Source organism: Mustela erminea, chromosome 13, assembly GCF_009829155.1.
Source record: "Mustela erminea isolate mMusErm1 chromosome 13, mMusErm1.Pri, whole genome shotgun sequence".
In the NCBI taxonomy this organism is placed as follows: domain Eukaryota; kingdom Metazoa; phylum Chordata; class Mammalia; order Carnivora; family Mustelidae; genus Mustela; species Mustela erminea.
The window spans coordinates 2,973,109-2,984,810 of NC_045626.1; positions in this window are offsets into that span (position 1 = coordinate 2,973,109).

Here is an 11,702-nt window from a genome sequence, read left to right on the forward strand (position 1 = left end):
TGTCAAGTGGTCTTGCCAACTTTTCTAAGAGCGATGCTTCCATAATTTAAAGGAAGGAAAGATGTTTGCTGTTCTGCACCTAGAAGGTCTGCTTTGCAACATCATCACAATCACCAGCATCAACAGCATAAGCAGAGCATCAATATTCCAGCAGGTGCCGTTTGTGGGCCGCTCGTCTGGGCCAAGCTCTGTGCTCAGCACTCTGCACGCATTATCTTATGAAGTTATAATAATAACTCAGTGACGCCCCATTTCTAAGGAAGTAGAAACTCAGAAAGATCAACTACTTCATCCAGAGGCACAGCTGAGAAACGAGAGGAGGCTGGGGTTGACTCAGAACTGTTGGGCGGCAACGTCTGGAAACCCATGGAGCAGGGCCGTGTTCTCACCGTGGGCAGATGCTCCTGTCTTGACCTGCCTCAGAGCAAAGTCACACCACTTACTTGAAATGCACAGAACCCATAAACAGAAATCCATGATTCCTTACAGTTGTTGTAATCTGACGGTAGATGAGCGAGTACCGTCGCGCCTTCCACCAGCACGTTCCCCCAGAAGCGTGAAGTTTCGGCTCACCCTGCCAGCTTCTTGAATTTAAAATACCCACACGTTACCACATAGTTTCCTCATGACTCTCTCATTTTCATTATCTCAAAAATGAGCTAGATTACGTCTGGTTAATAAACTTCAGTTACCACTACTCACTGGCTCATGCGGACCAAGGGTTCTGTAACCTTGCATCCTTTGGTCCTTCACAGAACGTGACTCCATGTTTACCAAAGAGGAAGTCGTTCTTCTGACAGGTGGTGACTTACCTGGGGTCCCTAAGCTCATGAGACACACAGTCAGGGTTTGAACCCAGGCAGTGCTTAGTTGACAGTCCATGCTCTTCTCACCAGGATGAAAAAATCTTAGTTTCAATTTGTAAGAATTTAAAAAAAAATTGATTTTGCTTGACCTAAGTTACTTACCTCTACTGTTTGAAAGCCTTTGGCCTCACCCCTTTCTTCTGATTTTGAATTTGTCATAGTTCTGCTTAGGGTTAAATTTGAAATTTGAGATAAATAATACATAGAAAAATAAAATTACGAGTAATAAAGACTTTTTTTCTTTCTTTTTTTTTTTTTTGATGACTCCCTGGAATCATTAAGTTTTTCAAACTGGATCAATATCTTTATTTTATTTTATGTTTTATGTTATTTTTCAGTGTTCCAAAATTCATTGTTTATGCACCACACTCAGTGCTCCATGCAATATGTGTTCTCCTTATATCTTCTTCATTAGAAATCACAGATAAACTACATTAAAACCAAATCCTATGGCTCCTCAAAATTAGAAACTGTGTTATTTTATTTTATTTTATTTTATTTTATTTTATTTATTTTTTTAAATTCTCAGCATTTTACATGGTTCCTGGATCATCATATGTGTTCAACTATTTGGTGAATTTGATAAAAAAAAATTTAATTTTAAGATACCTGGGATGAGATACCTGATTATGATGGAAAATTAACCATATGAAATGGTATTCTAGCATTCTAATACCCAGGAGAAATTTAAGAAACCATTATCATTATATTAACAATACTATCTGGCTTAGCGATGCTTGGATGTAGTAAAAATGTGGACAGAAACATTGAAGGCATTTTGTTTTGTAAATGACGAGAGGAATAAAAACAGCAGCGAGAGGTTATTTAGTTTGGGAATTGTATTGATCCCTATCTCCTCTTATAATATATTAGTCTGGGCACTAAACGAACTTTCTCTTTGTCCAATTACAGAGAGAAAGAAACAGAACGAGAGCATTCAGGCTTCGAGCATTAAAGTCCTAGTATAAGCCTCAAACCTACCACTTTACATTTACTATAGAAATTGCATTCCCATGGACAATTTGAAAGCATTTTACAAAAATTAATTACTTAAAAATGCATTGCATTAAAAAATCTATTGCCTGCTCTGACTACTTTAAAGTTCCTTTAAGGCATTTTCATTTATCTTTACAACTCTCATTTGAAACAACAACAACAAAAAATGTTTTATATGGTTTTGAACCAGAAAACTCACAGAAGAAATGACTGTTTATTCAACACTAACTCTATACATCTTTTAATTTTTATCACAAAGATATGTTTTATACCTTCAACTTGCTTCATCCAAATCCCGAAGAAAATCCTCATGTATTACTGTAACAGCAACAAAAAGAATATTAAAAAGAGAAATCATTCTTTACTCCATTTCTTTTTTGGATTCGCAAAAAAATCACTTCATTTCCCATGCCTCCATGGTGAGACTTTTACTACTTTGGTTTCTCTCGTGTTTTTTTTTCTTTTTTCTTCTTTTTTTCATTCATATGTACTCAATGGTAGAGGACGACTATCAACCCGCAAATCCCACGAGGGCTTGATGCTGGCCCACAACGGTTTTGAACACCATGGTAGGTTCTTTGGGCATCAACAGGGGCCAACCCAAGCATGGCCGCATCCCTTAAGGTTGGTGTTATCTTCTTGGGGAGGCAGGACATACAGGTGCACACAAGGAAATCCGCGCAGAGAGCTGCATGGCCTCAAGAAACATGAGTCGGGATGTTGTGAGTTCTCCCATGCTCGGTGGCCAGAAGAGAAGTGGGTGTGAAAACAATCCTACAGCCTGGGAAGGATGACGATCACTATGGGCTGGAGAAAGGTTTACTCAGTTTGGCCTTCTTAGTGTCTGAAGGAAAAATAAAGGAACAAAGCAAATGAACAAAGAAAAATAAGAGACAAACAAAAATTGAGCCTTAAATACGGAGAACAAAATGGTGGCTGCCAGAAGGGAGGTGGGTGGGACCGGGGGTGAGACAGGTGAAGGGGCCTGAGCGGGCCTCGTCATGAGGAGCCCTGAGGAGCGCATAGAATTGTTGAATCACACAGCACACCTGAAACTAACAGACCACTGTATGTCCAGTATCCAAAATTGAAGAAAATTCAGGTGTTCTCTTGAGGCTCGATCTCAAAAGGAGCAGTGACAACATTCTCTGTCATGTTGCGAGCATTATTGTGTAAATGAACTCAAGAAGAAATGGTGAAAAAGGCTATATGTATGAAAATGTTTGTCATGATCTCCATCGGATTAGCAGTTAAGACCAGCCTTCCATCGAAGGTTGCACGTTTGGTTGATTTGTTTTGTGGCTGTTTTCTTTGGCTGCTCCTTGAAGTTTCTTTGGGATCGATAATGCATCAATAATGCATCAATAATGGCTTCAAGTCTCCAAAATCTTGAAATCATTTTTCCAGCTTTATTAAGAATCCCTATTTCTTTTCCTATAAAATGAAAAAAGAACATGTGCCCCTGTTTAAAAAAAAAAAAAAGAACTTTTTGCCAGCAATTTTTTTTAATAAGGTAATTTCAGCAGATCAGATGTCTGAAAGAGGTGACTAGTATTACCCAGGGACCTTTTGCTGAAGTGGAACCCTCGTGGGCTTCTTTTCTGCCAGTGATTAAGCTGAAAAGTATGAGCTAAGCCAAATGTGTAGATCTGGAATTCACTAAATGGCTTCCTCTGACTTCCTTCTTTTTCAGTCAGTAATAATTTGATTATAAATTGAACTCAATGGGGCAACGTACAAATACATATTCTGAACAGATTCTTAACTTCCAAAATATGTTTTCACCTGAAAAGCAGAATGCGTGTGTCTAATCATGCCTGTGTATTTATTCTAACTTGCTTGATTAACAAAACAAAAGGAAAAAGTCAAATAAACTTTCTTGGTTCTAGTGGGAAACACATTTCAAACCCCAGAGAGGGAGAAGGAAAGAACCCAATTGTGATTAATAACGCTCCTTACTGAGCTTCTACCCTGACCAGCCCACCTCGCAGAAGGTCTTAGGATTATTCCCCTTCTCTACAAAATGAGAGCAAAATAAGAGAGGGAAACACGGAAAAAGCAAGCCTTTTGGTACATTTCTAAAGTTAGCTAAAACTTTATTGTTTAGGTAACCGGTGCTCTGCTCTGGGCTTACAGTACGTACTGGGAGCAGACATACAGTAACTGAATTGTTTCAACTTATCCAAATAGCATTGAAATGGACCTAATTGTTGCACTAGAGGAAAAACCCCATGTGTCTCCAGAGACTATTAGTGTCACTTAAAGGGCTAAATGTATCATAAAACCTGTCTTTAAAGGAATAAAATTGTACAGACCAACACAATTTTAGCTAATGTTTTCCACATTTCTTGAAATAAAGAAAAAAGGGAGGAAAGAGAAAAAAAGAAAGAGAGAGAGAAAGGAAGAAAGAAAGGAAGAAAGAAAGGTAGGTAGAAAAGAAAGGAAAAGAAAGGAAAGAAAAATGTTGGCTCTAAAAACCCGGTCTATTGGGTCACTAAATTATCAGGAATAATTTAATTGTATAGAACATAAGATATCTTTTCAAAAATAAAAAGGATTTTGTAGCAAGGTACTTGCAAAGTAGATTTGCATAAAATATTCCAATTCTACAAGGTAAATGTTATGTTTCTTTCCATTACATTTCTTTCATAATGTGGATTTGAACAAAAATGAAACCTAACTTACACAAGGAACAGATTCAAACTTCTTCCATTTTATGCCTTCACAATGGAAGTGAACTTGGTAGCTGGTTTCACTGACGCTTTATTTTCATTTTATTTTTTGGTTCTGGGGAAATACTTCCCCATGGTATTTTCTTATTGTTACATATGTTGTACCGCTGAATGTGTGCTCCTCTCCCCTTTGAGTAAAGTAAATAATGGTAGAGCTTTTCCCAAACAGAAAAAGGTAGAGAGAAAGGTTTAAGCATTGCTTTTATTCCATCAAAGAGACAAAAGGATATTTCTTCCTCCAAAGAAGTTCAGACTATAATGGGGAAAAATCAAGAGCAGAGACAAATAGTGAATCAAACTTCAATTGAAAGAACAAATCTTTCTATTTATCTGTCTCATCTTTTCACCGGGGTTGTATATCAACTATCAAGAAAGCTATTTCAAATAAGTTCTGCTAACATAATTGTTATTTTATAAGTTTAGTTGCTATGGTAATGCATGATGTAATCGTCTATTACCATCACAATCCGTTCGTTTTTCATACCTCGCCGGTGTATTATTTCCCCCTTTTCTCCCTTAGTTCTCTAGGATGCGGGAAGAAAAACAAAACAAAATAAAGTGATGTATATATTGTTTTATTCTTCTGCAAAGCCTCTGAATCAGGATATAATTATCCGTGTGTAGGAGCTTTTCCTGGAACTGCAAAGTTTTAGATCTCGTTGCGGTCGCTGCCATGATCACGCTATCCTCACTAAACGACGCGTGAATGGAAACAATTGTAATTTCTTCATTGTTCGCTGCTAAAATGAACGTGCTACGTGCATATTTCCAGAAGATAGGGACCACGCGGCAAATCGTTGACTGAGGGATGCCCGCGCTGAGGGAGACAGGTTGGTTGGGGGCAGAGTTTTGCCATCCATCAGAAGAGGAGAAGAGGAGCCTGGCCAAAATAAAAATAAGAAAGACTTTGGTAACCCATTGTTCTCAGTGAAGGGCTGCCCAGGGGCCGTAGATCTAGAAATGTCAGGAAATTATGTCACACCGGGAGTGTTAAAAGATAAGGAAAACAGGAAGGAATGCGTGTCTTGTAAGGAGAGGTACAGTGATGTATTTCACAATAGGATTTTGCTGCATCCCCAAGGTCACTTTGACCTTCCGGGGATGACCTCAGAGTGCTGCACACCATGACCAGGGCTGCACACTCCAGGCATCCAGGGAGAAGGGCTCCGGATGCAGGACACGTACACTTGGCCACCGGTGGCCGGAGAGGGCCAGCTGCAGCTGGCAGAATTGGCCTTGCTTCCTTCCGCTCCTACACCTGCCCTCCTGAACCCTGGTTAGGGGCTCCGTGTCCCCATCCGTGTCTTCATTTCAGGACCCTGTGCTGGAACAGACGTTGGGGGCTGTCACTGCTCATCTCTGTTATGCCCTTCCTGAAAGCCATGGTTCTGCTTTTCTGCCGCATCCTTTAAAAATCCTGATCCCTCCCCCCCGCCCCCGACCTTTGTCCCAGAAGCCAGTGAGAGATTTTCATCCTTTCCCAGGGTTGTGTTTCTGTGCTCTGAGCCCTGATTTGCTTCTGCTTCTTTGTGTTTCTTGTCATTGTGCCATTTGCCACCGTGAGAAGATAACTTCTCTTTCTCTCTCTCCCCTGCCAGACTATAAGCCTCCTGAAGTCGGAGACCTTCTCTTACTCACACTGGTACCTCCCCAAAGGGTGCAGCACAGTGCTTGGGGCCCGTAGGCAGCTCTTCGTTGAAGAAAAAAGGGATCCTGTGCAAATCCCTGCCCCTCAGGGAGCATAAGCATTGGAAAGGGTTCTCCGCTACAACGGACAGATTGTACGCGCTGCTGTGTTCTACCCACAGCGACTCCCGTGTCTCGTACACCAAGCCCTGGACCCGGCCATCATGTTTGATTTTCTTTGCTGTTATCTAGGGAACAGATGTTTTTCCAATGGTAGAATTTAAGTACATGCTGGCCTTAAATGAGGTCACTCTCCTCTAGTTTAGGAAAAGCCCCAAATTCCACTATTCCCTATACTGCCGTATATTTTCCTTGATATATATCATAGACAGGATTTCTGAAAGCCTCTGAAAACACATAATAAATTTGGTGCTTCTCTTTTCTTATGGTTTAGTGTTATATTTAGAAAGATGATAGTTCTGCTCTCTTTTTATATCCCCACAAGCGTGGCGTGTAAGTTGTGGGTATTTCCTGAATGCAGGGACACGGAGAGGACGAGCTAAGGGCGGAGGAAGGCAAGTAGGAAAGGGGGAGGGGCAGGAGGGACGCGGAGAGGGAGGGGGAGGCAGGATGGACGCGGGCGAGGGAGCAGGCAGGGAAGAGAAACCCACGATCGGTTTTGCCTTTCTGTGCATAGTGCCTCTTCTCGGCTCAAGACCCAGTGGATAGTCCCGTATTCTGAGCTTCTGTGTAACTGTAAGGGTTGTGATGAAGTTACAAGATAGGTTCCTAAAAAGAAAACTCAAAGGAGTCATCATTTAAAATGAAACCATTACAATTACGGCCACACACTACTGTGGGCAGCTCTAATAACTTTCCTTTCCAACTCATTGATTCTCAGGCATTTTTCGGGCTGGTTCTGCACAGAGGAGCATTTGCGAGGCACAGATGCCCAACCTTCCGTCATTCTCATGGTGATAGTTCTTCACAAATGGTGGTTGGTGGCGCCCTTCGTTCTAATTGCTTTAAATTAAAAAGCAATTAGATGCTTGCTAATTTCAGATGAGATTCTCTGGGTCAGGCCTGAGATGGCCACAGAATCATTAGGAAGTGGGCATTACAGATCGCCCTCCAATACCAACTGGACCTCCCGAGAGCAGAAGGTCAGGGGCTGGTCCTGCAGGTGGCAGCTGTCTTGACGATGGGCAAGATGATGCAAAAACTTATTTGTGTTGGACAGGCCTGGATGATGCCATCAGTCTTCTTACTGCTGTTCTGAAATGAATCAAGGCATCGCTGGACTCTGAAGCCATCACTGCATCCCCAGTGCACGGCGCCGGGCAGGCGGCAAAGCTCCATGGTTCATACTTGGCCTAACAGCACTTTCTTTGTAAAACATTTCACAGTGTACAAGGAGCTTTCCTCAGTTTACGAAAAGGTTTTGTTTTTCTTGTTCTTTCTGAGTTCGAGCTTGAAAAGACCCCACATTGTGAAGTGTTGGTTTCTCAGCCCACTTCACCGATGAGGGAAGGAAATCGTGTTGGTGACTTGCCCACAGTCTTTTGGCCCGGCACAGGGCCGGGACCGTAAGTGAGGTCCTCAGACTCCATGACTCTATTTGCATTGACTCATAATTCAATGCAAATAGAGTTATCTGTCTTCACAGATTAAGGGAGGAATTCGCAAGAGTCCCACCTCCCCAGTAACATCCGTGAGTCTACAGTAATTTCGTCCCTAATTCCAGAACCACGACATGGAGAAAATGGTATTTGGTGCTATTTTAGTTGCTTCAGACAAGGACTGGGATTTTCCTTTTGCCTCACCTCCCGAGACTTTAAAGAGCATAGGACAACTTCAGCTGTGGCTGAATCTTGTGTGCACGTGGGAGGCCCTCCCTTCAGCCACAGGCAGGCTCCTTGAACGATGGGGTTTGCTGGAATGGTTCATCTCTCCAGATCTGGACTGAAAAGTGTTACTTTTGCTTCCTTTCTACCAGTTTTTATGCAGGAGTGTCATTTAGTGAGTTGATGCCATGAGCCAGTCTTTGATTCAAGCGGCGTCTGGAGGGATTACCCACAACAAACCAGCACGCTTGGGTAGATGAGTCACCCGAAACTATTTCCTTATTCCAAGAAAATTTTGCAGGCTTGTCAAGGCAAGCTTTCCCTCTTGTTGCAGAATGTGCGACGGAACAACATGTGTCAGTTTGTTTTTAGCTACATCACTATGAATTGGCACGTTAACATCATACCAGTTAAGGAATGAGACAGAAAATAAAGTTAAAATATTCCTTTTGCAAAAATTAAAAAGTAATGGTCAAAAAAATGGTACTGATACTTGGGAGTGTATTGGAATGTTAAGATTCAATGTTAAAAATTTTAATAATTCTCTTTCAACCTCAACCAATATTTATTTTGATTTAAAAAAAATTAAAACACATTTTCTTGCCTATAAAATTGCACTTTCAGGAAAAACTGGAAATACACAAAAACATAAATATGTCAATAAAGATTCTATAAAGTGAGCTTGCTAAAATATTCCTATACTTTTTTGAGTCTTTTCTCCATTTCATATTTTTAACATGAGTTTTTCTTATCCCAATAAACATATCATAAGTATTTCCATTGGGTCAATAGTCAAAGCTTATGTAACTCATTCTTGCTTATGGACATTTAGGTCATTTTTATATTTTTATCATGATCAGTATAACCACAAAAAATGCACATCATTTGTATGTTATATATTTATATATAAGTATTTATATATATTTTATATTTATAAAATATAAGTATGTATATCAATATATAAAATATAAACATTTATATAAATACATGAATATATGTATATAAAAATATATAATGTATTTATAAAATAATTTCCTCCCTGTTATTTGCCTAAGAGACAAAATTAAATTTTATTTTTGACATTTATGGAATATAAAAAAAGTTTTATATTATTTTTTGTAATCAAATTTAGTAAGAGTTTGTGATTTCTTTCCTAAATGTTATGCATGGAAATTTATTTTCTAATCAGAGATCATGTAGTTATTTTTGAATGTATTTTCTTCTCTATTTGGGTTTTTTTTTCTCACTTAATAATTTGGTCTTCTCAGAATTTATTCTGGTGTCTGTGAGAGGGAGCTATTTCTGCACTTTTCCCTCAACTTGCTAATCATTTGCCAAATAATACCTGTTTTTGTCATTGTTTTGCATTGATGTTTTTGTCAAATATAAAATTCTCATACATACTGAGTTCTGTTTTGGGGCTTTCTCTTATTTTCATTGATGTGGTTTATTTTGTTTTTCTATTTCATTCTGATCAATGATTTTTAAAGAGCAAGACCCTTTGCTAGAATTAAAGACTATATTTTCAAGAAGCTTACAGCTGGAGAGACAAAACCCATGTGAAGGCGCATGAACAGATGCCCCTGGGGGAGGGAGTGGACACCTTGGTGGGTGGTCATAGGATGAGACACAGCTGAATGCATAGCTCATTCCCGCAGAGCCTAAAAGAGCGGCAGGAGTGGATGGTGCAGGTGGACAATGGGTGGCTTGAGTTCATGGAGGCAAGACGGAGAAACTGGGGGTTCCAGGAGATTTCAGTGCCAGGGTTCGGGCAAGCTGGAGGCAGCATCTGTGGGGCTGGGCCGCCATGCCAGGGAATGCACCCTGAGCTCTATCCACATATAATTGCAAGTGTTTACTCATGCAATGTCGTCTTAAGTTTCAGATCCTTCGAGAACAGACTGGCACATAAGAGGTAACATGCATTTATGTCAAGTCGTCGTTTTCAGTGTTTTCCCTTCTTGGCCTTTACAAAACATCCCCTACCCTACTGTCTGCGAGCGAGGGGTTTCTGCGGAAGTGATGTCTCACCCCCTCTTGCTCATTTTTCTGATACTTTCTACTCCGTAGGACTGTTCTCAGTCACCAAAATGTCTCTGGGAGTATCTTACCATGTGGGAAGATTTGAAAAATACTAAACTTCGTTTTTGTTTTTTTTTTTCCATGTGCATTTCTAGCTCCCAAGTTCACATGGCTAGACATTCTTCAACCTTCAGAGGACAGCTCTAGCTTCCAAACTGACATGCTTTGCCACATTGGTGGGAGCATCCCTGACTTCATCAAAATTATTTAAAAAGTTGCTAAGTAGACCTACTGCCTGCTACGATTGAATTGTCCCACTGGTCCCCATGCCATGGGACCAACAGCTGTTGGATGCCTCACCTGTGGTGGCTTCTGTTTCCTGACTGCCAGGCTGCGGCTGCTTGGCCTGGTGGCTCATGCACGGATCATCTGAGTCCACGGCAGGATCTCCTGCGTCCAGCAATGTTCCTCACAGCTACTATGGTCATCCAGGTCCTGGAGCGGAGACAACTCAGAGCCAGGTCCATGCTTATCCCCAGTTGTCACGGAATGAGAGCGAGATGCAAACCTCACTCTCAAGTCTTAAGATAACGGTGTCCTCTGATGGGTAAGTGGTCACTTTTCTCTATAATTTTTAAAGTTTCTTATTTCATATTTATGAAGACCATTTATATATACTTAAAATTATTTAAATTTTATTTTACTTAAGTTGTTTATACTAATTCAAATGGAATAAGCCCTATGTTTTTTGGACCGGGGGAATAAATAAGGTACAAGCTTGTCCAAAGCCCAAACTTTGCAATGAATCGAAGAATTCCCTAAAACCTCTGTGCTGAGGTTCAAGCCATCACAGGGAAAGAAGCCACCATTTGCAGAGAGAGGGTGTGATCTCACCCTCTGCACGAATTATTTCATAGTGTTTTGAAGCACTTTCTAAGTGAATTTACTAAGATAGATCTACGTACGGAATCGCGTCGTGCCTTGAAATCCGCTCCATCGTTTTGTGACTGATCTTGCATCTCTGTCTCCTGCTCTATGTGTTTCTGAGGAGTAAGTCTGAAACTTCAGAGTAACACAACTGATGTTTGATAAAACTTGGCTCCTCTTGCAGCTTCGTTACTTGATTACCAACGCCTACTATGCATGTTTCTTAGTTTCTCTCTTCGCCAGTCTCTCACTAAACACATTCTGGCGACCTGCCCGTCCTTTCCAGCCATGTCGATCAACACGCTTTCAGGGACCCACTGCCTTTTACAACGAAAACACTCGCCGTACTAATCCGACCCACCAAAAAGAATATGCTGTCTTATGAGCAACAAAAATTAAGAAGTTTATTCCATGATCTCTTTCCCTGTTGGCTTTGGCAAAAAATTATTTAATGTCTGAAGTGCTGTTGGCCCCTGATGTTTTAGCACTTTGCTTCCGTCTCAATAATACAAAATGTCACTATAGACTTTTCCCCCCATTTTATTATTTTACTTGTGTTGACATTTTGTCTCTCGTTTTGCTGGCTTCTCCTCAATGTCCTTCCTTTTTCTCCGCATCTCATGTTTCATCTGTGTAAGGCCTGTTCCGTCCGTAACCCACCCCCTGCTCATCCACGTAAATCACGTTTT